The sequence below is a fragment of the Corvus cornix genome, chromosome 1A (assembly GCF_000738735.6).
Source record: "Corvus cornix cornix isolate S_Up_H32 chromosome 1A, ASM73873v5, whole genome shotgun sequence".
Lineage (NCBI taxonomy): Eukaryota > Metazoa > Chordata > Aves > Passeriformes > Corvidae > Corvus > Corvus cornix.
The window spans coordinates 59,332,162-59,338,161 of record NC_047057.1 but is presented as its reverse complement, the minus strand read 5'-3'; positions in this window follow the sequence as shown (position 1 = coordinate 59,338,161).

The following is a 6,000-nucleotide window of genomic DNA, read 5'->3' as shown; positions in this document are numbered from 1 at the left end:
TTTAATCCAGAATGTCCCCTCTGCCATGTTAAATATTAGCTACACGTTTTCCACATTTGTCAGAAAGGAGGAAAAGAATGCATCTGTTCCTCAGGGATGATGAACTGAAATTGGCCCCGATTCAGGGGAAAGAAGTCTATTCAGCACAGCACTTAAACTGAGACATAAGTGCCAGCCTGAATGGGGACAGAGTTAAGCCCCTGTTTAAATGCTCTCCTGAGCAGGGGTCATTAGCACCAGCTCTCTCCCTGCACAAAGCATTACTCCTCATGGAAGCAGCCAGCATTCAGATGGGCATCCAAACTTTGGGGGGCTTGCTTTATCTCAACCATTTTCTGCTGCTCCTCACAGGCCAGTTGGCTGCTGCACGCTTGGGGATCTGAAGAGAAGGCTCCCAGCAATCTGCCAGGAGAGACATTCAAGCCTCAAGTGCTGGTTTGGAGGGCAGTGGCTTGAGGTGGGGATTCCATGTGAGACAGGTGGGAACTCCCTTTGAACTCCAGGTGTAATGAACACCTTTTTCTGTTGCATATGTGCTCAAATTATTATAAAATGGCAATACTGAGAAAAATTGTGGAGGTACACAAACATTCTGGCAGATTTAAAAATGAATCTGATTTTCTTCTGTGATCAGCATAAATATTTGAATATTGCTGTCAAACTGTGAATAAAATGGATTTATCCATAAAACCAGTTCTACCAAATATATGGATGAATTAAAAAATCTTTTCAAACACTTTTCCCCTCCCCAGTAGAAAATTTTTGATGCATTCTTCACTCACGGAGCCTTCTTGAGTTCAGCTATTTGAATACCACCTGGATCCTTGGGGGTGAATTATGGCTGTAACTCACAGGTAGATTTTTTTGATTTCCCAGTGTTCTCGGGAGGAGTTCTTATGAGTTTGAAAGTATTTTGGTTGTTTTGTGCAGTCACAAGCGAAATATTCATAAGAACTGCTGGAGTCAGCTGCCTCTCTGTCACACAAGGTGGCAGAAGGTTTGTAGTTTTGTGACAGAAGGGCAGGAAGAACAGGCCTGCAAATGAAACATTTCTGAATTAAATTTAGAGGTATGTTCTTTGTGCTAAAGCATTTGAATTGGACAAAAGAAATACAGAATACATGAAGAAAATCAAGTGAAATGTTTTCTTTATATTTGGACTTTAGCTAGGTGTCAACTGCTATGGAATATAATACTCCATCACTAGGAATTAAGGTCATTTTAATGACCATTAAGGTGATTTACCTTGTGGTCAGGGATGGTCATTTGTCAGGATAAGGTTTTATTGGTGGATTTGACAAACGTATTCAAAGTAGTGACAGTAGTGTAACCAGTTTGCCTTTACATTGCAAATTAATGTTTTCTAAGGACCTTGGAATAAGAGTTATTTTTACAGCAGTGAAAATAGAAAGAAAATGGAACTCTGCATTGCAAACAGCTGTAATGTGGTATGACAGGGCAACAGCTCTTCAAAATCTTCCCTCAGCCTCAGATTTCTGAATTTAATATTAAAGGTTACCTGAAGGGACCTGGTTCTGCTCTTAAGCTCACGTGGAGCAGCCCCTTGATCTGTAAACAGTCCCACTACACATCTCCCTGTGGAGAAAGGTGTTCCTCTTTGTTGGATGTATATTCCTGGCTGCCATGGTGATTCATCAGTGCCAGGAAACTGCAACGTCTACAAGCTCACAAAACTATTCAATTATGCAATGTATAAAGCTCTGTCATAGGATTGTGTGAGTGTTTTCATGGCTGAAATGGGCCAATGCTGTAGAGCTATGATGGTGTTCTTTTTGACACACTCTTCTTATTTCAAGGAATGTCTATTTCTAAATTACGATGCATTCCCAGTAAATAGTCATGAGTTTCACCCAAGAATTTGAATTAACTAAAAATGTTGCATCCTTGACATTCCACTTTGATGGTGTTATGAACCAGCTGATGTGTGTATGAAGGGTAGCTCTAATTGCTGGGAGATGATCAGAAAGGACTGGCATTTAACAAATGACAACAGTTTCAGTCGACTTCCTGTGAGTCAATCTAACAGTGACATTTTTCATTTGTAAAGCTGGACAGTCACACTTAGGGACACGGCTGAGAAATCCTTGTGAGATCCCACCTGCAGGGCTGCATCCAGCCCTGGGCCCAGCGCAGGAAGGACAGGGAGCTGCTGGAGCCAGTCCAGAGCAGGGACACCAAGGGGAGCAGAGGGATGGAGCAGCTCTGCTGGGAGGAAAGGCTGAGGGAACTGGGATTGTTCAGCCTGGAGAAGGGAAGGCTTTGGGGTGACCTCGTTGTGGCCTTGCAGTGCCTGAAGGGAGCCCACAGGAAAGATGGAGAGAGACTCCTGACAAGGGCCTGCAGTGACAGGACAAGGGGCAATGGCTTCACACTGACAGAGAGCAGGTTTAGATTGGATATGAGGAAGAAATGGTTCCCTGTGAGGGTGGGGAGGCCCTGGCACAGGTTGCCCAGAGAAGCTGTGGCTGCCCCATCCCTGGCAGTGTCCAAGACCAGGCTGGATGGGGCTCTGAGCAAGCTGGGATAGTGGCAGGTGTCCCTGCCCATGGCAGTGGTGTTGGAACTGGATGAGCTTCCAACCCAAACCATTATTTGATTTTGTGATTCTATGATCTGTGAATGTGTGCATGGGGTGAGAAGGACTAATTTGGGCTCTCTGATTTGGATCTGAGTTGCTCTTTGGGCAGATTTATAGGAAAGATGTGGAACTGTTTCTCCCATGTCCAGTGGGAATATTCCAGCAGCTCAGAGCTGAATCTCTGCCACTGCTTTCCTGTTCCAAATTGCTCCAGCTGACCAATTCCCAACTATCTGCAGGCAGAAGGGGCCCCAGTCAGTGGGAACTGCAGGGGAACAGGAGCTGTGGAACGGAGGCAGCAGCTGGCTGTGCAGGAGAACGGGAGAGCTGTGAGCTGGAGAATTGGGATCAGAAGACCCTGAAAGGGAGAGGGGCCCTCCCTGCAGCTGGCAGAGGACCAGCCATAGCTGTAGAACAAGAACACAGGGCACTGGCCTGCAGGCAAGACACTGGGATGGAAGCATCCCAACAGGATGCCTCTTTTATGGGCTGCCCACAGGGGCCAGGCTAGGAAGGGTTGTTTTGTTCCTTCTCTGAAACCATTGCAAAAGTTGTGCCCAGGGTAGTTGCAGAGCTTTGTTCTGGCTTCTCTAGCACAGTCACTCATGGTTGATTAATTGAAAACTGGAGGTGTTGGTGCAAACCCAATGAGGACTGCAGTTTCTAAAGTGTTGCTGAGTCTCTTGGTGCACCTCAGTTTCAGGTATCTCCCTAAATTAGCACAAGGTGGCAAAGGGCTGCTGTGCCCCAGTTCAGGGGGTGGATATGAGTGCAAATGAGAGAGTGACAGAGGTTGCATGGACTCCGCTTCCAGTTCCAAGGGTTTCCCAACCCCTCCACTGCTCAAATTTTGGGTTCTTATTTCCTTTTTTTACTCTTTTGCAGTAGTAGTCTTCACACAGTCTGTTTTCAAGCATTTCTCTGCAGCTGAGGGACAGAATATTACTATCTTTGAATATGAGAGCTGAGATTCACAGTTGTTTACAGCAATTCAGGACCTCCAGATAAAAATTCTGTAAACACTACCATGATTTACAAGCATATGATGGGAAACAACAGTATTTAGTGTTTGGGTATAAATCAAGGATCTCTATATATGGGTATTATGTAGATTCCCTCCAGCAGGTATTCCTTTTCCTGCTCCTAAAGATTGATAGAAACTGAAGGTAACTGACTTTTCAGCTGAAGAAAATGGTCACTGCCCATGCTGTCTCCTTCTGGGATTATCCAGGCTCAGTGGGCAGGATGTATCCCAGTGGTTTGCACCTAACATCACACGTGGACCAACAGTCAAGCAGCTGTCTGGAGCTGGGAGTTAAAAGACACTGGGATGCTGGGATGGGGGGCTAGGAAAAAAAGTCTAATTTTCCCTGTGTGAAAACATGGGAATTATCTAATCCCAGCTCTGGCTGCCCCCCACAGCAATTCCAGTGACACAAATAGATGTGGGGTATTGCATTACATCATTGGGACAAACCCTAATGGGTTTATTTATGGCCCAGGCAAAGCGAGACAGAGCGAGATTCTGATCTCTGCTTACCTGGTGTAAAGTGGGAGTAACTGCAGAGATAAACTGACATAACCAAGATTAGAGCCTGGCCTCTTTGTCTGTAGCTGGTTTTAGAAGCAGCTGGCTTTTAGAAATTACAGATGTCATATAAATCACTGGTAACAAAGTGGTTCTGGACTCCAGCCTCCAGCAGCTTCTGACCATCTATCTCTGTAAAAGTGATGGTTCTCCATGCAGCTGGTTTGTGTCCAGAGGCTTTCAGCTGAGCAGACTGGACAATCCTCCATCTCCCACAGCCTCAAGGAAGCGATGAGTTTTGTGTAGCACAGGCAATCAGAAGGAGGCAGCTTGTGAGATGCCATCTGATCAGAGATGGGGCTCCAATAATGGAAGTCTGCTGAGCACAGGGCAGTCATATCTCATCTGCTTAGCTCTGGAGGGAGAAGGGTGTTGGACAATAAGTAGCCCTGATAGCAAAGTAGATCATCCAGTGAGATATGGCTTGGTACTGACTGCTGCCGCAGCTCTCTGAGTACAGCCAAGGCAGAGGAGGTAAATAGGTGTGAATAAATACATCTCTACCATCCTTAAGCACCTGGAGAGAAGGAATATAGAGTGTTTGTTGTTCTCTTATATTAAATGTGGCTTTCATTTTAAAAGACCCTGATATTCTACATACAAAATAACCTGAGGCTGCACTGATTTCGGGTGTGCTTATCCCAGAATGATGATTGTGGGCCTGTTACCTTTGTTTTTTGGTTCCAGGGCTGTGGGGCAGTGTATTTTACTAAACAATTACTTACCTGTCTGGAAAGAGTAGGATATGAGGGTATTTGTACTCAGGTTGAGCAGAAGGCCATTTTTATGCCTTGAAGTTGCTGTTAAGATCAGCTCATCCAAGGTAAATACAGGCTTCATTTTTAGTAGTATGTTGGAGGAATAGCTTAACTAATAAGGTGGTTTTTTATGTTAGAATTTCTAAAAGATGATGTCTACCTTAGGCCAGACAATATTCAAACTATATGAATTGCTTTAGCACCATCAGCAGTAGTTTGCACTGGCTGAAGATCTCACACCTTCATTGATCTTAAATTGCAGAAACTTCCAGGTTGCTGTTACTGAACTGCATCTTTTGTCTCCTTTGATATACTTCTCAAATGTAAATTTTGTTGTCTTCTCCAGAGTCTCATATAGGATCAGTGTTTGCACCAGTGGAAACAATGTATTTAATGTGTCTCATGAATGTTACAATTCCTGGTATCTGTTGTAATGTTTATCCTTGAGAAGACCACGTCTGGTTTACCCAAAGGAAAGTGGAGACCATTTGGTTATGTTTCGTGTTACCAAAGTGGGCAAAAGGTCCTGCCAGCCAAAAACCCCCATCCCTAAAACATGCTACGGGCAGCTGAGCAGACACAATCTCATTAAGACAAGTTAAGTCCATTAGTTCAGTGTTTATTGGTGTTCCTGTTTGGAAATGGCCTCAGTTTGAGCCAGGGGAGGCCCAGGCTGGACATCAGGAGGAATTTCTTCGTGGAAAGGGTGGTCAGGCATTGGAACAGGCTGCCAAGGGAGGTGATGGAATCACAATCCTTTGTTCAAAAAATAACTGGATATGGCACTCAATGCCATGGTTTAGTTGACAAAGTGGTGATGAGTCAAAGACTGGACTCGATCTTGGATGTCTTTTCCAACCTAAATGATTCTGTGATTCTGTGTCTTCTGTGAAGGTGTCAGCGTTTGCAGAAATAAAGGCCTGAGTTCTGATTGTGTGAGGTCGTTAGCAGCCTGTGTTTTATAGGTTGCAGAGAGGTTCTCTGTCAGGATGGACTAAAGACAGACTTCCAAAGAAACCTGCTCCACCTTCCTGATTTGCAACTACATTTCACTG